The 22,903-nt window shown below is 38.8% G+C and overlaps 1 long non-coding RNA gene across 4 annotated transcripts in view; it reads left to right on the top strand.

Annotated features, from left to right (window-relative positions):
- The window catches only part of LOC132399824 (uncharacterized), a 150,032-nt gene that overhangs the window by 16,390 nt on the left and 110,739 nt on the right, over positions 1-22,903 (top strand). Inside the window, exons 2-4 of one of the 4 annotated variants that reach the window (XR_009514101.1) lie at positions 6,761-6,871; positions 21,860-22,108; positions 22,260-22,403. This is a non-coding gene — a long non-coding RNA (uncharacterized LOC132399824). Of the gene's footprint in view, positions 1-626; positions 6,872-21,859; positions 22,109-22,259; positions 22,404-22,903 lie in introns of those variants that run through there. The other 3 variants (XR_009514100.1, XR_009514099.1, XR_009514098.1) reach the window with 3 other exon arrangements.

A 22,903-nucleotide genomic window follows, 5' to 3' on the forward strand; every position in this document is an offset into this window, starting at 1 on the left:
ATGTAAGATCAGCAGAAATCTGTATAACCATTCTGGAGACAAGGTAGGTGTAGTGAGTACTATACTCCAAATCTTTACTCCTTTGTATGAAATAGAAAGTGTTGCTGCCATCCCAGCCACCCTTTACAACAGTTAGCTATGTATGTCAAGAAAGTATGTAATTCTAAATATTTACTAATCATTTCATTCTAATGCTGTTAAAATGTATTCAAAGATCCCCAAAATTCAATGTTGGTCTTAGCACTGAAAAAAATAATACGTTTCCTAAAAATTCCCAAATAAAACAAAAGTATTGCATTAAATATGCTTGCATCGAAAACTCAGTTGTGACATTCAGACTCACATTCTTATGTCCTGCATGCTGAACAATGGAAAATTTTGGCAGAGGTTTCATTGAATAGATGCAAGCTTTTAAGAAATGTGGATGCAATATGAGAACAAGTACAACTTTCCCACTCTTGAATTTCCTTTGTCCTTTGCCTAGCGTAACTTCAGTACAATAAATACATAAGGTTCTGCAGTTGCTGGAAATCCAGAGCAACACATGAAATGCTGGAGGAAATCAACAGGTCAGGCAGCATCTATGTGGGGATGCCTCAGACTGAGACCATTGATCAGGTAAAAAATGATGAAGGCTCTCAGCCTGAGACATTGACTATTTATTCCACTCCATAGATATTGTCTGACCTGCTGATTTTCTTGAGCATTTTGTGTGTTGCTTTTATATTTAGATAGCTCTTTCAGGGTAAATATTTATGAAATTTCAACCATAATATTTTAGAGTTAGGATCTTTGAAATAATAGAACCAGCCAAAGAACAAAATACAACTTTAAAGAAATAGAATGGGACAAAATTTCTAGAATGAGATATACAGTACATACTACCTAAACAGAAGGATGTTTCCATTCGTTTGGGATAACACTTCCTCAAACTCAGATACAGAATATTGATGCACAGTGCTGGCCCTTGAATAACAGCAATATTATCAGTGAACATAACTTTTTAAAAGTTCACTGTTAATTAAAGTACTGTCTGCCACAATAATAATGAAATGTGATGCCTTAAGGACATCCAATTGCATTTCCTACCTTGTGATTTTATGTATTTGATCTATTTCTGACTGTACTAAGCATCAAAATATATTTATACAATGTAGTGAGATCCATTGCCAAGTATAGGAAAGGAGTGGCATGTTTGACAAGTTATGTACCCATGGTTGTTGAGGTGTTGTTACTTTTGTAAACTTTGTTGAGTCGAATTTGGTCCATATTGTATTATTTGCCCACATTGAGAACTTTGGTTCAGATCCTCATTTTTATGCTTATAATTGTAACTGGAGCATTTTACTGAAATCTGTGTCCATTGTGATCTCTTGCATCTGCATTATAATTTAGTTTAGCTGTTGTTCCATTGCGTGGATAAACACATTGAAGATTATGTCTGTTATATCAATTAGAACTTTATTTCTGAACACCCCTGGGCCTCTTGTCCAAATACTTTATCCATTAAAGTAAAATTATATTTCCTAGTTTTATTTTAAGGAAATAATGTAATAGAGAAAGAGGGTGCAGCCCTGAAAAATCTGTTTATTTATGAATAGGCCCTTTTGTCCCTTCAAGCTGCAGCACACAACAACTCTCGATTTAACCTTTGACCAATCACAGGACAATTTACAATGACTAACTAACCTACTAATTGGCACATCTTTGGACTGTGGATTAAGTTATCCAGCTCTTTCTTGTACTTGTGTAGTGAGGAAATATTGAATACTAGAGATGTTGTAGTTCTGAAGTAGCATTAATGTAATATCCCAATGTTCAACGTCCCATGACACAATCTAAAGAAGAGTTGCATTCGTCTTTCACTGCTTTTTACTAATATTAATCCCTTTATTAACATCAATAGAAGTCTGAGGAGTCCAACTGGTACATTTCCCTACATTATAATAGAGACTACATTTCGATAATTATGAAGCAATTTTGAGAGTTCTAATTGAAAGCTATTACATAAACACAAATTTATCTATTTTTCTCTTATGTCAATTTGTGCATAAACCTCATTATCATACAGATTACACAAGGTTATACATCATTTAGAACTAGCTACCAGTCAGAAAACATAACAGAACATGGGACATAGAAGGTTGAATAGGAACAGGCCTTTTACAACTAATATTTGCACTCAACACAATGCCAAATTAAACTAGATCTCTCAGCCTTTACAAAATCCATAATCCCTCCATCCACTACTTTTTCATGTGTTTAATTAACTCTCTGATAAACACCACAATTATATCTGCTTCTTAAACTATTATATTCCAATGACAAGGCTTTTAACTGAAGCATATTATTATTCTATGAAATGATACCTGTACAATAGCAAATAATTTAAAATAATCGTTTCAAGAAAAATATGCATAGAGATCTACAGTCTAATATAATTGTCATTCTATAAATCAAATAATACAGCCAATACTTCAGTTTCCTTGCTACCTCCACCTCCTTCTGCTGTATATGTGATGCATATTCTAGTAATGATAGAATTTTGCAATTGCAACTGGAATTAAGAACTTTCAATCTCATTAACAAATAATAGGTTAAGTGATCTGCACTCCTGCATTCATCTAAGCTAGATGCAGAAGGGCTATTTCAATGGCCCTCCTGAAATCCATTCAGAATGGTCAGAATGGCAACAATGCCCAAAAGATAGTCAGCAAAGATGGACTGAGATGGAAGGGTAGAGCTTAGCCTACTGAACAGGTTGTGAGTTCTCTTAATAGTCTGCAAATATTTCAAACACATTGAAATTGATGTACGTAATCTAAATATATAAAATCCATTATACATTATAAAACAATCAGTTGAACCATATAACATGCTTATATAAATTAAAACATCAAACTAAACAAAATCATTTCAAAATATAACTCAAACTTCCCCTTTACCACCTCTACAATCAGAAGGCCTCTTTTTAAATTAATGGGCTCTAATTGAGAGCAAGATCCAAGAGGATCCTCTCAAGATTATACCATGTGAAGTACCCCACCTTACTTACTTTCTTGGGCACGTAGCTCCTAAGTGCACCCCCACCCCCCAAAGATGACCTCCTGTCTCCACCATCCTTTGAAGTCGATGGTATGGTTGAAATTCATCAATGCTTCTGCAATCTATTGCATCCACCATACAGGGGCTGGCCTATACAGCTTCTCCAGATCCCTGTTAGCCAACTTTACCCATTTCCACCTTTCATGAAGGGGACTTTGAGAGGTAGAGTACCCCACCTAGGGTCCAACAATAGAACCTAGTGACTTTTACAGTGCCATCCATCATTCAGTGAGGCCCAGGTTTGTATATACACAAGGACAAGCTGTTAAAATGACTTAAATCTTGAGTATCTGACCGGAACTCCCAGCAATCTCTATGAAAACTGGGTCATTGAAATAATAAAAAAACAGAAACTAATGTAAATAACTGAGATGAATGGAGAGTTGAAGAAAGGTCTTCAAATTTTCGCCCAAACTAAACAACATCAGAAAGGTGATAGTTCAATAATACAGAACAGGGAAACAAACAAAGTATCAGTTTAAAAGGGACGTAAGTAACAATAAGATTGATTGGATACTGTATCCCACAAATGTGAAGAAAATCTAAAATTATTGAGTACATTATTAAACCTACAGATACTCCCCATCCTGTGTATTCACATCATTTGTTATTTTGTTTCATACTTCTGACTTTGACAGTATTTTTTCCTCTGTGAATAATTATTGATTGAATTTTGCTCTAATATGATTATTTCAGTTAGTGGAGTGAATATGAATTGCAGAAAGAGGCAAGAATGAAAGTTATGAGGTCCAGAAGCTCTTAAATGATAAGTTCCTATTTATTATTACAGAGTCAGAGAATCACAGAGCACAGAAACATGCCCTTTGGGTCATCATGTCCATTAGATACCCAAATAAGACAAAGGAGCAGAATTAGGCCATTCAGCCCATTGGGTCTGCTCTGCCGTTCCATCACATATACCAATCCTACTCACCAGCTTTTGGTCCATAGCCATTTACACCCTAATAATTCACATGCCCATCCACAGTTTTTTAGATGTTGTTATAGTTGCATAAGAAACATAGAGGAGTACAACAAATGCAGAAAAGAAACAAAGGAAGTTAAAAATTGTTTTTTCTCAAGATGACTACTGCTGATATTTAAATCGGTTTCTAAAGCACTGAAAGTTTGCAATTCATAAATTCTCTGCAGTTATTTTATATGGGTCAGTTTGTGTTCTATTTAAATTGTTAGTACTCACATTATACTGTAGGTACAGAGCACAGAACAGCTGAAGAAGGTTTTTATACAGGAGATTTTTATTAATATAAGATTTAGCAGATAAAGTGGTTGCCAGACAAATATCAGTGAACTTACTTTCTCTATTTCATCTATAAAATATGGGCTGTAAACAAAAGTTGTTAATTAGTTGCCACTTATTGATTTCTTGGTATTTATTGAATGATTGATATAAAATAGCAATCAATTCCCTTGTGTATAATTGATACAAAAATTAATCCTAAATGGTTTTCAAACGACAATGCCGAGCATAGGTAATTTATTCAATAACAGTGCCAATTGATTTTCCCACACTATTATCAAAAAAACTAATTTGCTGACTATTATCACATTGTGGTTATGGGACTTTATTATTTGTAATTCACAATGGTGTCCACACTGACAAATGTAATTTATTAACTGTAAAACAATGTACAATATCCTAAAGCTTAAGAAGACATTATCTAAATGCAAGTTTTTTAATGTGTTTGTTGCAATGTTAGTCAAACTCTCTAGCCCAGAAAAAGAAAAACTATATTAATGTTATATACAATTTCAAAAATGTTTTAAATGCTTTCAATATCTTTTATTTCTGCTTCAAGAAATCTAATCCTTTCTCCTCCTTGTCTCTCAGCTTAAACTTCCAGCAAGTTACAGTACTTAAAAAGTTCCAGTGAAAGGTCTTCTCTATGAAACACGAATCATGTTTCTCTTTCCACAGAAGCTTTCTAACCCGCGATGTGTTTCTTGGTTTTATAACACTTGCGTAATAAAGCAACATATAAATTCCTTTCTTTCTTCAATCAAAGTAACAAGAAAGTTACTTTGTTTCAATTCTGTCTGTAATACATCTGGTACACATTTGTCACACTTCAGCGTGTCATATTTGATCCTGACTGATTCAAATATCAATTTCAATTAAATTTATCATATTATATAATTGGACAAGTGGAAAACGTATAAATATATTTTGATTTTTATTCATCTTCAGTTAATCACAAATGAACTGTTAGGAAACATACCGAATAAGAACACACATTTTCCAATATACCAACAATACAATACACCAACCTAGAGGTATTAAAATGAATCAACCAATCAAGATTGCTCAGTCTAGAAAAGTCACCACAAAATCCATGATGAACAATTATTCATTCAAATATTTCTGGGAAATGCATTGTTTTACTATTATGTTTTTCAGAAGGGGAAGAAAACAACTTACAAGATAACAAATTTACCTGTAAACTAACCTAGCTCCTGTTTAATTGCTAAACTTACTCAGAGATCAGCCCAAGTGTTTTGCTGTCTACCAACTCTTCCTGAGGGCTTCCTGCTCTAAGTGCTTCCTGGCCTAAGTGTTTCTTGTTGCCCTTCGTTCCTCTTGAAGTGTTTCTTCTCCTCAGAGCTTGCTGACCAATCCTGAGTGCTTTCTCTGGAGCATAACATCCTGCTTCTAAACTGTTTTACTTTTTGCTCAGAAACCCGGATTCTCGATTGCCTCTGACTGAACTGGCACATGCATCTTAAGGCTTTCTTCTTCTTTCAATAAGGTCTTGCACTATGATTAGCTAATGATTAACTTTATTATTTGTCACGTGTATATCAAAACATGCAGTGAAATGTCAACGACCAGCACAGTTCAAGGATGGGCTGGGGACAGCCTGCAAGTGTTGCCTTACTCTAACGCGAACAAAGCATGCCAACCATTTACTAACCCTAACTTCTATATCTTTGGAATGGGGGAAGGAAACTGGATAACTGGAGGAAACCCATCGCGTCACAGAGAGAATTTACAAATTCCTTAAAGACAGTGGTGAGAATTCAATCCCAATTGCTGATCGCTGATGCTGTAAAGTACTGTGCTAACTGTTACACCATATTGCCATCCATAGTATGCCAAGGGCTGTGGGGTGAGATTTTCCCTTTCCACCTAGCCCATTCCAAGCTTTCTGAATATCTTCCTCATTCTGTCTTTCATGGACTAGCCTATCATGTTCCTATTATCAGCACTGGATTTTTCTTTGTCATTAATGTCCCTTACAGTTATCTTTGCAATTCTTTTGGATTAGGATTATTTATGAATTTTATACTATAATAGCAATCACATTTTGAACTAACGTTTAATGTCCAAAGGAAAGAAAAAGTGATTTCAAACCCCATAAATTACTCTAAAATAATATTTTTCCGCACTGAGATTCCATGAGAACACCACAAATATTTTAATCCCTGCTTCCTTCTCGTGCTATTGTTTCTTGATAATTCTTTGCTTGGCAGCATCTTTGTTCAATTGATCTATTTGGATTTATTCACAGTGTCTGATGTACAAAGATTATATCAGAATTTTTATATACAATACTAGAATGTGTTCTCAAATTAATGTTAATGCTTTTGTGAGGGTTTATCCATCTTGTTTTTTCTCTCTCTCTGTCACTAACAGCAGGAACTTGATTCCAGACATTTCATCAGCAAGTGTGGCCAATAAGCTGTGAACAGACAACTTCCTGTAGTCCAGCTTCTATGTTAGTTTATTTCAAAAGATATCTCCAGTGTAAGTATTAGAGTGAGTATTTTCCTTACTTGCAAGTTCCTTTTAGAAAAATCTTTATGTGGATGAAATATGCAACATAAATACCAGTGAAGTTACAAAGAGAACATCGCAGTGAATTTTAAATGCATCCCAGCCACAGCTAGAGGTCAGAGATTTGGTTTAACAGTTCTGCATCAGTATAAGAAAATAAGCTACAATTCCTAAACTGCTTTGTAAATCATGAAAGCAGGAATATTCATCAACAGGTGCTGCTCAAGCTGTGAAACCAAATAAACCTGAAGAGAAAAACTTATTTTGCTTTTGAATTGGGCAGGGTCTGTGTCAGTGCCACCGACTGCTCATGTCTCCATCTTGCTTAGTCGCTTTGCATGTGAACTAGCTAGAACATGCAAGGGTCAGTAGACAGGAAATACTGAGTAAATGGGGCTTTAAGTTACAAAACTTTGGTGTATTATGGCAGGTTTTCTTTGGAGATGCAGCCTTCTGCACTTGGAGAACCGTTTTAGTCAGCTTCCTTTGAAAAATGAGGGTTTGATGAAAAGAAATGAGAGCAGCTACTGCACGTGCGTTACTATGTGTGTACATAATAAAGAACTTCAGTTCCTAGTGTGCACTGTGGGAGTTTTACCCTGAGCCAGAAATAACATTGGTGAGATGGTTGCAATCACTCATGTTGGGCAGAAGCCATTACTGGAATATCCTGTGAATAATTAAACATGTGTTAGTGTTTTTTACCCATGCTGTTTGTCTTTACGAAGACAAACTAAAAATGGTGTCAGAAGTCATCGTGAGGTCTAAGCTTGGAGCATAAATGAACTGTGCATGACTGAGAAAGTGACGCTAGTTCAAACAGAGAGAAGCTGCCACCCAGAGTGCACATTGTGTCCTGAAGTCTCCGTTGTTCACCGAATTCAAAAAGGGAGATTCAGGTGAGAGCCCAACATTTCCACATGGGTAAGCTAGGTCCTCCCACACCCATGCGGTTTACTGGCAATCTAACTGATAACTGGAAACACTTCAAACATTGATTCAATATACATTTAGCAGCGAATAGAGACAGATGTGTGGATGAAAAATTGAAGGTCTATCTTTCTACACATAATTGGCAAAGATGATTTGGATGCCTACAACAGCTTTCAAATTGACGACACAGCTTTTACATTGATGACAAAATTTGAGGAGTATTTTGCCCTAAGTATAAACATCACCTATGAAAGATACAAGTTATTTCCCTTTGACTAGAAACAAGGTGATAGTTTTGACCAATACATAGTTGAGCTTCACACCCAGAGTAAGTCCTGTGAGTTTGGAGATTTGAAGGACTCACTAATTAGTGACCAAATAGTTTGTGGAACTTCAAATAATGGGCTTAGAGGAGATTGCTCCATGAAAAAGTTTTAACATCGGAAAATACTATGGATATATGTAGGACAGCAGAGACTACACGACTGCCAACTAAGGAGCTGCACAGGACAGAAACAACAGTGGGAAGGGGCAGAGTACATGCCATTTTCAAAGCAACAGCAAAGCAAGGAGATAGGCTCAGACAGTAAATGCAGCAAATATCAAGACAGGTACATCCCAAAGACATGTCCTGCTTATGGAAAGTCCTGTAATAATTGTGGGAAGAAGAAAAATGCACACTGTTGCTGAAGAAACGTTCGAGGTCTTTGTTGATTCTCTACAGGCTGTTGGTGCTGGTAAAACAGAATGGATTGTTCCATTGACTGAATGAGACAGTAATTCCATTCAAGCTCGACACCAGAGCCCAAGTGAATCTGTTATCTATGGATGATTACAAACACTCAATGTAAAGAATCACATTTACCCAGTTAAGTTAGAAGTGACAGGCTATACTGGAGAGAGCATTCCAGTAAAAGAGGGCTGTGTAGTGACCTTCAAGAACAAGGGGCAGCACCTAAAGGCATAGCTACTGATTGCAGAAAAGAGGGCACAGCCAATATTAGGTGAGAGTGCATGTGAAAAGAGTTTTGGTGGTGGTTTCACAGTCCAAAGATGACCACACTTCACTTCCGGAAGAGTACGCAGACCCCTTTGAGGGGCTTGGATTCTTACCTGGCATCCACAAAATCCATATAGATGAGACAGTGGATCCTATTGTCTATGAATGCAGGGAAGTTCTGTATGCACTTTGAGACAAACTCAAACAAGAATTAGCATTAGTGGAACAGATAAAAGTCATACAGAATATTGAAGAACCAGCAAAATGGGTGAGCTCATTGGTCAATGTGCAAAAGAAAAATGGAGCATTGCAGATATGTCTAGTACCAAGTCATCTCAATAAAGCCACCAAGACAGAGCATTTTAAATTGCCAACATGGGAAGAGATCATGTCCTGGTTTGCAGGTGCCAAGTGGATTAGCAAATTCAATGCATCATCTGCGTTTTGACAGAGGGAGCTTGATGAGGCAAGTTCGAGGCTACGTATTTTTAACACACCAGAGGGAATATATCACTTTCTTTAGTTACTGTATGGGATTCTGCCCATGCTTGAAGTCTACATAAAACCATCCAGGTTATCTTTGAGGGCATACCTGGTGTTGAGACCATGATTGATGACATCATTGTTTGGGGATCTACCAAGGATATCCCCTGAGACAGGTGTTTGATGTGGCACAGAATATCAATTTGAATACTAGAAATGTGAGCTTGGTGCTGAGACACTGGCTTTCATAGCAGATGTCATATCAGAAGAGGGAGCAAAGCCTGACCCAAGAAAGATGTCAGGCAATGAGAACATGACAAGGCTCCAAAACAAGAAGATGTGAAACGTTTCCTGGGGATGGTAACTTACCTGGTCAAGTTCATCCTACGACTATCTGCTGTGTCATCACCAACTAGGTCACTCCTTGAGCAGCAAAATGAGTGGATTTGGTCTCACGAGCAAGAAGAGTATTTCAAGAGGCTGAAGAGAATGCTCAGTGAAGAGCCCATGCTGAAGTGTTATGATCTGAAACGGTGTATTAGGATCTCAGCTGATGCATCCCAGTACGGCCTTGGAGCAGTACTACTACAGCAACATGATGGCACATGGCAACCTGTGGTCTTTGCATCAAGGGCTTTAACAGGTCCGGAAGTCAACTATGCACAGATAGAGAAAGAGCTTCTTGCCAGCATGTATACACATGAACGGTTCCATAAGTTCATCTATAGACAAGCTTTTGAAGTGGAGACAGACCATAAACCACTGGTCTCAATTATGTCCAAACCACTGAATGACTGTCTCATGAGGATACAACACATGTTGATAAGACTACAGAAGTATGACGTGAAGATCATCTACACACCGGGAAAATATATGTTTGCTGCTGATGTTTTGTCTCAAGCAGTCAACAAGGAAGAAAAGAGTGACCAAGAGATTAATACTGATATACAGGCCTATAGTAACATTCATTCCAGTATCTCCCAATAGAACAGAGAGGATTATGACGGCATCAGTGACAGATGAAACAATGAAAGTACTCAAAGAGAAAATGCAGAAGGATGGCCAGCAACTAAGAATGACTGCCCAATGTGTATTTGGGATTATTGGGCATACAAAGCAGAACTGTCATGGTCTTCAAAGGAAACATGCTTGTGACTGTAGTGTCAGTGACTCGTGAAGTGATGAACCAAGGCAACAGCCAGATCATTGCTTCAGATGAAATATGTTTTACCTACAGACGAAAGCAGCAAGCAGAACTCCTTACACCACATCCTGTATCAGACAGGCCGTATTTCAAATTTGGAGTGGATTTGTTTGAATGTAGTGGGAAGAGTTGTATTGTTCTAACAGACTACTTTTCAAATTATGCAGAAGATGCAACACTGCATTCAACATCCAGCAAAGTGGTCATTGTCTTCTGTGTTTGAAAGGTAGTGTCAGAGAATGGCCCACAATTTTCAAGTTGTGAATTCAATTCCATTTCAAATGATTGGCGGTTTCAGTATACAACTTCTAGCATATAGTTCAGTCAAGGTAGTGAAGGCCCCCATGAAGAAGGTGCAAGATAAACTTCCACAAAAGTCTGATGACTTACAGAAGTGCGCCACTGCAGAATGGCCTTTCACCTGCCCAAATGCTGATGGGTCATTTATATGCACTAAACTCCCAGTGTACAAATACCTGTTGACACCTAAACGAACACACAAGATCAAATTGGCTGTAGAGGAAGGGAAAGAAAAACAGAAACAGTATCACAAGCCAGCAAAAAGCCTACCAGTCCTGAAGCCTGGAGATCAAGTGCAAGTCTGAGATCATGATTCTGGCACATGGTCCACGCAAGGCTCCACATTCCTACCGGATCCAGATGGAGCGTGGAAGACTTTTGAGAAGGAACTATGTGAATCTACGACCATAAGCTCCAACACATAGGTGTGACACATCACCTGTTAGTACACCAAAGAGACCAGAAGATGTGAAAAAAAAAATTGTCTATCAGAGTTCTTAGGAAGACACCAATATTAATACAGCAAGTGAAAGCAATACATCTGTGGAGACTAACAGCAGACCAGAAAGGATCATCAAAAAACCTTAGGGACTGATTGAGAGCTGATTAATGAATGAGGGACTGTATTTGATCATTACAAATGAAGTTTGTAATAAATATCTTTGTTGGAAACCATTACTGTTTCTTGCAGGTTTACGAGGACATTGTATTATATTTTTTTCTTTAAAGGGGAGGGGAGTGTGTTATTATATGCGTACATAATAAAGAATTTCAGTTCTCAGTGTGCAATGCGGGCTGGTCACCTGAAACCAAAAATGACTTTGGTGAACTGGTCACTTGCGCTCGTGTCGGGCAGCAGCAATTACTGGAATGTCCTGTGAATAACTAAAGATGTACTATCATTTTTACCCAGCTGTTTGTCTTTATTAAGAAAAAATGTAACACTTACCAACAAACAGTTCCTGCCATTTTCTTCCTCAAATCACCATCTCTGTCACTGTCAGTTCATCAGGTCAGCTGGCAATGACCCTCAATAAGCTGAAAATAGTTCAAGCCTTTCACAGAGATGTTTACATGGCGGTTCACAACATTACTCAGGTTTCCTGAAAACAAGTTACTGATCCTGTATGCTGTTATCCTTTTCTTAAAGATGAATAATTTCACATTTTAATTATAGAAAATTATATCCACCAGTTACATAATTTCACAATGTAGTAGCATACAGTAAATTGAAACATTTTCAAGCAAATCTTCCTTACAAGAGTATTGTTCTCCTGTTGAGAATTCTGTCTATACCTTTAGTTCTAATCTCCAAGAAAAAAATGTCAAAACATAAGGATTAGTTATGTCCCTCTCATAGGAGTGAACACGCATTGGTGTGCTGTAACTTAACATTTTGATACCATTCTGCATAATGTTCTTTCCATTTTGGTGATTCTGAACTTGGAGTATACTTGTTCAAGACATCCCCCTTTGCTTTATTAAGGATTGTATCTGACTGGGAAGAATTGACACATCTTCCCAACTTTTCTGTTTTCCCAGAAAACCTTTACTGAGCAAAGGTTACCCAATTTGTTCTGTCAAACCATGGGATTTTATCAATCAAATATACAAATTATTCTTATAACATTAAGTATAACACTAATAGCAAGATTAATAGGCCTAGTGGTCCTAATTGTTGCATTGTAGGAGTACCATATATGCTTATTCCCAAATAGTAAGTAAGACACATTCAAATAGTTCTACCTTGTGACAATATGATGCTTTGTAGACCTTGGAATTCCATCTCCATTTCTGAAGAAATCACAATAGAATAGGTAAAAAGGTAACCAGGAGTATAGCATTCCTCAGGATAGCTGTCTTTTTCCAATGGTCTTTTACCGTTGTATAACATATCACACAAAAGTTAGTGAGATAGATGGCTTTAAAAGACAACAGTGTAAACCACGATTGTATAATGGCATCATTAGCAATGAACAACACATTTACAAAGTACAAAAAGCAAATATGCAACATCTAAATAGGTAAGTGAAAAATAATGTTTGTCTACTTATCTTACTGTGCTATTATTAAACCAGTTATTCATGACTGATACATCTAAATTTCCCCTTGAGATGAGGCCAGGGAAATGCATACCTCAGGCAATGTTAGAGATCAGGACTAGGAAAAGGAGAGAAGCAAGAATAACATCAGGCTAGTCCCAGCCCTTCACTATTCCAGGGTTAAGGATGAAACAGAAAAATAGGTAAAAAGGCAAATTCGAGGCAAAGAATAGCAAAGCAGATAAATGAACGATAACCCATAGTGGTGCTGGTTTGCAGTAGGAGTCAACAAAGCCTTAGGTGTGAAGCCATTATACAAAAAGCAGAAGTCAGGCTTCCATCCTTGCAGATTTCAACATTTCAATGGAAAGAGTACTACAAAAACAATAACTCCAACACCTGATAGAATTGTCTATTGGAAAACTGCAAAAGAAAAACCGGTAACCCAATTTAAAATAGTCCCAATCCACCCAGGAACATTATTGACTGGTGTGGAAGTTAAATGTGCAACAGCTGGAAAATTCTTAGCTATTGTTTCAGCAAGAGAGTTAAGCCTGTCAGGGGTTTAGTATGAATCTGCAAAGGAAATTTGTGACAGGAGATATCTTGCTCGTCTGATTATGTCAGTTCTATTACTCTTGCAATGTATAAAGAAATATTTGTTTAATTTGACTGAAATTCTTCCAGCCATTGTTGATGAATATCAAGTCCTTCTAGAACATTCTTTGTTTTATCAATCATTAATCATTCCTTAAAACTGGATTTGCATTTTGGTCTTGAGATACGCAACATAGATTAAATCATCAAATTACTCCGAGTCATTTCCCATATAAATGTTAAAAAGTGGGTGATCCTCTAATAGCAGTATGTATGAACAACTTTAGTTACCAGAAATTTCCACCGTCCGACTGAACTCAAGGATGACATCAGTACTATTATGAGAGTGAGCACTGTCAGTGTGACTTACAGGCAGTTTTACTTGTAATGTAAAATATAATTTTGTCTGCAGTTTCAAGGGCATTGATCTTCTTCATAAACCTCTGTTTGCACATTGTGCCATGCCTCCTGAAGATCCATATGTGTATTTGCTACACTATATTTGATCTGCTACTGTACTCATGAATTCATTCAAGAGAGTCTTAACAAATTTCTGCTGATTCTCCTCGACTTAACTTACTCAATAGAAGTTCATTTTGTTTCTAATAACAGTTTTTAAAACTATTTCACCACTAATATTAGGCTGCCTAATTTATATTTTCCTGTGCATCCCTCGTTGCCTTTCTTGAACAGTTGTCTAACATTAGAAACACTCAGTATTTACAGGAGAGAGCTGGAGAACAAGCTTGGGCAGAGTTGCACATGGGAGGTGTGGAGAGGCATGTAGAATATCACTGGCTTCAATTAGCCTAGCTATAGAGCCTCAGAGAGCAGCCATGAATGGGCTAATGAGTTAAGACAACCCCTTCCATACACCAGACCAGATACCAAGGCACACAGTGCTCCCTCCTGCCACCTTCAGTTCAACGTGCGGATGAGAAACGCAGGCTACCACTGTCTACATCCTCTCCTTGCCTTGCACCTACCACCCACACCTCCAATACCAACTACAATTAACCCGATTTTCACCTCCTCCAGCCTCTACCTTCCAGCAGCTCCCCAGTTATCATGGACTCACCTTCACTACTAAACAGGTGAGAAGGTCTCTGGGGAAACTCAGACATGTCAAAGCTTTGGGACCAGATGGTGTGACCCCAAGGTCCTGAAGGAGTGTGCTGAGCAGCTGTGTGGAGTTCTCCAGTGCATTTTCATTCTGAGCCTCAGCCTGGAAATGGTCCAGACCATGTTATTAATATCATATGTAGTTCCAATACTCAAGAAGGGCCAACCAAAAGTCTTGAATGACTACCATCATGAAGACCCTAGAGAGGCTGGTCTTGGCTCACCTCCAAACCCTGGACAGATCCCCCCTCAATCCCCTGCTGTTTGCCTACTAGGAGCACATAGGAGTAGACAATAATGAACAGAGCCTATTCCCATTTGGATAAGCCGGGCAGCACTGTGAGGATCATGTTTTTTGATTTCTCGAGTGCCTTCAATTCCATTCAGCCCTCATTACTGGGGTAAAAACTCCGTTTAATGCAGTTTGGAACTTTCATTGTATACTGGATAATGGACTACCTGACTGGCAGACCACAGTTTGTGTGGCTTCAGAGTTGTGTCTCAGACATGGCTATGAGCAGCATTGGGGCCCCACAGGAGGCTGTATAGCTCCCTTCCTGTTTACCCTGTATACCTGCGACATTAGATACAACACTGAGTCAAGTCATCTGTAGAAATTCTCTGATGACTCAGCAATAGTTGGGTGTATTAAGGGAGGATGTGAGGATGAATACAGAGCCCTGGTGGAGGACTTTGTCAAATGGTGCAAGCTGAATCAACTCCTTTGTCTTCACATTAGTAAGACAAGGGAGATGTTGATGGACTTGAGGAAAACTGAGTCTGCACTGCTCCCTGTTACTATTGAGGGTGTGGACCTGCAAGTACCTGGGGTATTACAGGATGATAGACTTGAGTAGAGCTCTAACACAGAGGCTATGTACAAGAAGGGCCAGAGACGCCTCTGGAGTCTGAAGTCCTTTGGAGTGTGCAGGCCTCTCCTTAACATGTTCTACCAGTCCGTTGTCACCAGTACAATCTTTTATGTGGTGGTGTGCTGGGAGAATGGCATCAACCAGGGTTCAATAAACCGCTGAGAAAGGCTAGCTCTGTTACAGGAGTCAAATTGGACACATTGGAGGCTGTGGTATAACCATATAACAATTACAGCATGGAAACAGGCCATCTCAGCCCTTCTAGTCCATGCCAACGCTTACACTCACCTAGTCCCACTGGCCCGCACTCAGCCCATAACCTTCCATTCCTTTCCTGTCCATATACCTATCCAATTTTACTTTAAATGACAATACCGAACCTGCCTCTACCACTTCTACCGGAAGCTCATTCCACACAGCTACCACTCTCTGAGTAAAGAAATTCCCCCTCGTGTTACCCTTAAACTTTTGCCCCCTAGCTCTCAATTCATGTCCTCTTGTTTGAATTTCCCCTACTCTCATTGGAAAAAGCCTCTCCACATCAACTCGATCTATCCCCTTCACTATTTTAAATACCTCTATCAAGTCCCCCCTCAACCTTCTACACTCCAAAGAATAAAGACCTAACTTGTTCAACCTTTCCCTGTAGCTTAGGTGCTGAAACCCAGGTAACATTCTAGAAAATCTTCTCTGTACTCTCTCTATTTTGTTGATATCTTTCCTATAATTCGGTGACCAGAACTGTACACAATACTTCAAATTCGGCCTTACCAATGCCTTGTGCAATTAGTACAAGGCATTGGACCCTCCAAAAATAACATGTAGTAGTAAATATTGGGGAAATGAACTGCATGTCAGATATTAATAAAACAATTCCATTAACTTATAACCATATAACAAAGGACCCTCCTGGAAATTCTGGACAATGTTTCTCACCCTCTGCATGCCATCTTGCCTGAACAGAGGGGCACTTTCAGTAATAGACTAAGACCAAAGAGCACTATATGAGGTCATTCTTACCCTCAGCTATTAGGGTCCCTTATGGGTCAACCTATAGCTAGGGAAGTGATGACTCACTCCCTCCTGTTAGACTATTTGAGATAACCTATTTTTTACTCTTTCTTACTTCTCTTCTAATATTTGTACATTTGTATATCTTTGCACTTGTAATGTTACTGTGACACAGTAATTTCCTTTGGGATCAATAAAGTATATCTATTCCTGCTCTACTGACCAGTGTGGACTGAAATATTGTAAACAATTCTTCTGCTTTTACTACCTTTTATTTCTCTTAGCTATCCGAGATATATTTCATTCAACCTTCTTAAGTGCATCTTCTATCACAGTCCTAAACATAACTTCAATCCCTCAGCATAACCAATACGTCATTGGATACCAAATTATATTCCTGGAATTGATGATGTTACACCATTCCTGATTCAGAGAAGTGAAACAATAGGAATGTCTTTCCTGTGAAAATATCAATCGGGTCGACAATTGAAAGAAGTTGTTTGTTTTCCTCTGATCCTTGTATTAGCATTTTTATCAAGAAATTACATATTCTATTTTCAGGAAATGTTGATATGCCTCTACCAATACTCAACCAGTTGCGCTAGGGTAATTATTAAAGCATAACATAAAAGCAGATTTGATATTGTTGATTGAAATTGTGCATTGAATCTGTTCAGTAATCTGCTAACAAACTGACAAATTAAAGGGCAAAAGATTGTAAGTACAGTAGAGAGAAAACACCTTTTACAAGATCCTTAGGGTTACACATCATTGTCTGGAATCAGTGAAATGAAGATACAGCTAAACAGTTTCCTTGAGATCAGCACTACTGTCAGTACAGAACAGGACTTTACCTGATTTCAAACCTGAGACAATTACTGTAGCATCAAAATCAATGCAGAAGTCAAAACAGAGTTTAAAGCTTTAGAATTTGGGAACATAATCACTTCTTTAGCATTGCCTTTTGCCACTACAGTAAAACATGGATTTGGATCAAAACTGTTGACAAAAGGCGTTAAGTGCTTTTTCATGATCCACTGCATTCAAAATCTTAGCCATAAGAACCAATGCTGCCCAATGTGTAAATGTATTTTGAAAACTTCTAGTTCTATTGTCACACATGTTGTCTAACAATCTGATGGACTGGGGTTCACAAATTTTTAATGCCTCCAATATGAAGCCAAGCAGCAATCAAGCAAAGAGATGATAGCTTTAGGTTGTCTCAGGCTATCATAAAAGGAATTATTACTATAGAACCACATAAGCATATGTTTTACTTTATGTTGCAATGGATATCTAAAACACTTCACAAATTAAAAAGAAATAATCAAAAGGCAAAAAGACCAACAAAAGAGACCCTCAAGAGCAAAGCCTACATTAGAACATCACTAACAGCCAGTGAACTAAGGTTTGAGTGTTTAATATCATGGTATTTTAGAAAATGTGGCAAATAATTTCTCCAGTGGAAGCACCATTTGTAGGAACATTGCTTACAGTTGATATTAACCAAGGTACATAGGATATGCCAAGGCCAAGGGAACTAAAAACTAAAGACAGTGAATTAAGCAAAACTTCCTACAAATAAAATTGAATGTGTAGGCAAACTTAAACTACATCAGCCATGGGGTCCCTTGTGCCAAGATAAAGTCACACTCAGAGTGGAGGAGCAATACCTTATATTCCATTTGGGTAGCCTCCAACCCGATGACATGAACATCGATTTCTCCTTCCAGTAAAAAAAACCTGCCCACCTTCCTCTATTCCCCACTCTGACCTTCCACCTCTTCTCACCTAGCTATCACTTCTCCTTTGGTCTCCTCCTGCTTCCCTTTCTCCTATGGTCCACTCTCCTCTCCTATCAGATTCCTTCTTCTCCAACCCTTGACCTTTCCCACCCACCTGTCTTCATCTATCACATTCCAGCTAGGCTCCTTTCCCTCCTTCCACCTTTTTATTCTGGCGTCTTCCCCCTTCCTTCTCCTGAAGAAGGGTCCCAGATTGAAACATCAACTGTTTATTCATTTCCAGGGGTAGTGCCTGACTTGCTGAGCTCCTCCAGCACTGTGTGTGTTGCTTACGTAACCTCTGGTCTGTCACTTTCAAGAAGTGCGTGTGACCAGAAACCATTAGCTAGATCTATGCAAGATTTATAGTTTTACGAGTCAATCCTAGCAGCATTTATTGCAATGACTGTTGCTCAATCAAAATCAAAATTTTGTCAAATATCTGGGCTTTGTTAGATGGAAAGGTGAGACTAGGTATACCTGTATCATATTTGTCAGGTGGAACATTTTGATTAGAGTTTTTGCTGAAATTCTCCTGTGTAGATTTTATTACATTAATGTTGGCCTTTCCTTTCCTTACATTTTGTTTTTCCTGACTACAGTGCAGGGAGGAGAGGTTTGGGATGGGCCCTGTCTTTTTGTATATTTAGAGGGTAAAGGATGAGGTGGGCTTCATGTCATGTGCTCAGTTTCATGCTGTTATCCATAGTATCAATCTGGCCTCAGAATATTCCATCTGTCCTGCAAGGAGTATCTTTGTCTACAACTTTCTTCCACAAAGAAAGGAGTGGAGCTCTAGATCATGGTCTATACTGAGTGTCTAGCCATCCAGGTTGTGGGTGAATATCTCTTCCTGAGGTAGATGACCTCCAGGAAACTTGTTTGCCTATTGACTACATCTTCTCTGCTGAGGGACTGGTGTAGGAGAATGCTGTGAATGTAATCAACCCAAGGAATAAGGTTCTTCTGCTGACTTTGTTACAAACCATACATTCCCTTTAGAGGGAAAAGGGGAGGATCCTGTGCTTATTGCCCTTTTGTGGAAACGAGCAGTAATCCTGCTAACACCACATGGGATGCATAGGACCCCTTCAACACCTTGAAATCATTCATATATCAGATGTTGATTAAGAGCAACTCTGCACATGCTGCAGAGGTTTTCACTCGAAGAAAGAGGTGTCAAAACACATTATAGATTGAAATAGGTTCCACTCTGTCCTTTCCAGTTGTTCTCTGAACTTCTAAGCTGTTACTAAGCCTTGGCTATTTTACTCAATACAGTACTAAGTCCACCATGTTCATCTCTACCATTTACTTGTTTATAAATCCATACTTATATCTGATATGGATTTCCACACTCGTGCAGATGTGATTCCAAGACTATGGGAAATAACACTAATATGACTAGAAGAATATGTTGGGGAGTATGAATGGCCCAGAAGGCCTGTAAACTCCCAGCATTCTGAAGTAGCCACTTCAGAATTCCTTCAGCATCAGATGGAGGCACTGAACATTCTGCCTACAAACTCTGAATAGTCAAAGGTCCAAAAACTTGATGGAAAGTTTGTACTAGGAAGTTTGTCCCTGTATTCTCTTTTACTGTTTATAGTCAATATTTTTAGTACTACTAGTGCATATTCCCAAGCATCTGTTCTCTGGACTTCATTGGTTTCTCTACAGTTTACTGTTGTGGGTGTTGCCTCATGTGTGCCTTTAAGGAGTACATAATTTCTCTATGTATCAGGGTTAATATATGGGTCACTGGGTTCTATCATGTGGTTCCAATATGATGCTTGGTTTCCATCTAAAAAGGGGCTAATTTGTTGTCTCAAGCCATGAATTATTGCTACTTTGTTGGAATCTGGTACAAGTTGTGATGAGCTGAGTCCAGCAGATTGAACAGAGGGTTTGGTCTGTCTAATCTGCACCCTACTCTACATTCAATCTCTTCATTAATCTGAGGAGCAGTCAGGGTATTAACTACTAACACATTCATAATGTTGACCAACATTTGCCTGCTCAAACTGCTAAGAACCTGATGTCAACCAGTTTATAGTAGTAGGTTGGGTGTCAAAGCACTTGTCAAGATTGGACAGTTGCTAAATAATTATTATTTCTAAAATAATACTTTTGGTATAAAGTGACCAGTTCAGGCGCCAACTATGATGGTATTGGGTATACTGACCACCAAGGTACTAAATTCAAACAAAGACTTTAAGCCCAATCAGATATAAATAGCCACTCTTACTAAATGGAGATTATACTGTACCTACCCAATCTTCAAAGACCAGTTCACTTCCCTGTTTATTCTCTATGGTGAGTTTAGCTGCCAATACCCACTATTTGAGTGGTGTATTCTTTCTCCTGACCAAGGAGAAAATACTTCCAACTGTAAAAGTAGTTTAAAACATAGTTCATTTATCTATGGTGATACACTTTTAAATTCCCACATTCTTAAAACACATTTAAAACCCACAGAGGATTTCTATCCTACGAGGGGTGATTGATAAGTTTGTGGCCTTAAGTAGAAGTCAATTTTAGAAAACATAGCACATTTATTTTTCCTACATTTACGCAATCAGTCCAGCGGTCGTGGAGCATACGGATCCCTTCTTTGTAGAAGTTGGCATCTTGGACCTCCAGAAGTGGTCCACAGCAGGGGTGACTGATAAGTTCATGGCCTGAAGAAGGAGATGAGTTATTAACTTCAAACTTTCTGCATTTTCACTCAAAGAGTTGAACTGCACGTGCATGTAACGAGATCCGTATAACTCATCTCCTTCTACCTTAGGCCATGAACTTGTCAATCACACCTGCTATGGATCACTTCCACAAAGAAGGGATCCGTATGCTCCACGACCACCGGACTAAGTGTGTACATGTAGGAGGGGACTATGTTGAAAAATAAATGTGCTAGGTTTTCTAAAATTGACTCCTTCTAGCTTAGGCCACAGACTTATCAATCACCCTCATAAATATTTCCAAATCATAAAACATTTCTAAATATAAAGCAGAAAGCATTTCTCAAACACCAATTATTTCTTAAATTCAAAGGATTTACAAAACAGAGGTACAATTCCAATAAACTAAAGAAGTATACCAATAAGTTGCAGACAAACCGGCTATCTAAACAGAAACAGAAGCTGGAGCAATGGATTCACACCATGTTTCTTAATGTTGTTTAGCCCATTCTTAATAAGCTGAAACTGCTCTTTACATTTATATACCCTTTTTCTCCCAGGTGGGAAGCTTCACAAGCATGTGATATTTCCTCAGATATCTGTTTTTTAAATCACAAATAGTCTTAAAGCAGTTTGAAGACATAGACCTCAGCTTAATGTTCACAGTTCACAATTACTGTTAACTTCGGGCACATAAACCTTCTAACTTTAAACATATCAGTAGCGATAGTCTAAGTTATATTAACCATCTGTTCTTCAGGCTTCCTTAAACTAAGCAACTTAAAGTCAGCTTGTCTATTTGAAACAAGCCAAACTACACAACCCATTGCCTAGCACTTTATCTTGAGACAGAACATCTTCAAAGCCATTCTATAGACAGTATTAGTTTTAACCTCAAACTGATTACTGCTTTCCATCTACATTTTAAGAACAGAAGATTGGCTTCCTCTTTTGACCAGAAGTTAAACAAATGTCAGAAGATGTGTTTGGAAAGTGGTGGTGGCATCCATAAGTCTCGCGAGACCATGGATTTGTGCCTGGAAAGTCTTGCTTCAGTCTGTGTTGGTGGAGCAGCGTCTGTTGTGGCTGTAGAGGCCCACATGGGAGTGACAGTCTCGGCTGCAGCGACTGCACTTGAAGGCCCTGCCCTCCAGTGTTGTCTTGGTGCTGTTTTCTTGGTGAGTGCATTTTTCTTCAGCAGCAAGCCTCAGCTTCTCTTCTCCTCCTTTTAGACCTCTGTGTAGTTCCAGCCTCCAGCGAGAGCGATCGCTTGCAATGTCCTCCCACCTCTCGACATTCATGTTCAGTGACCTCATGTCTCTCTTGCAGACATCTTTGAAACGAAGGTGGGGCCGCCCTTGTGCTCTCTTGCCGGAGGCCAGTTCCCTGTACAGCAGGTCTTCTGGCTGCTCGTCCGATCCATCTATTGATCTCAGGGTCTAGGCAGAGATTGTCCGTGATGGTGGAACCAAGGTATGTAAACTCGTGGGCTACCTCCAACTCTTAGTTGTTGATGGTAATGGCAGGGGGGTGCTCAATACCTTGGCCCAACACATTGATCTTCTTCAGGCTGATGGTCAAGCTGAAGTCCTGGCAGGCTCTTGAGAAGCTGTCCATGAGGTGTTGTAGTTGCTTTTCAGAGTGTGTTGCCAGTGCCGCGTCGTCTGCAAACAACATGTCCCTGATGAGTACTTCACGAACCTTGGTTTCCACCCTCAGTCAGGACAGACTGAACAGCCTCTCGTCCGATCTGGTGTGGATGTAGACACCAACAGTGTCTACATATTTGGATATCCCAATGCTTTTACTACATCAACCCCTCAGACCTGGCACAAGTTTACTTTCCACCAAGCAATGATTAAACACTGTGCTCCATATACCTTAAGGACCCAGGCAACATGTAACAGGCAGTCAAAACCCACACAACCATGGTTGAATTGAGTTATTTTCATACCAAGGGAGTGCCTAAGAAG

This window comes from Hypanus sabinus, chromosome 9 (assembly GCF_030144855.1).
Source record: "Hypanus sabinus isolate sHypSab1 chromosome 9, sHypSab1.hap1, whole genome shotgun sequence".
Lineage (NCBI taxonomy): Eukaryota > Metazoa > Chordata > Chondrichthyes > Myliobatiformes > Dasyatidae > Hypanus > Hypanus sabinus.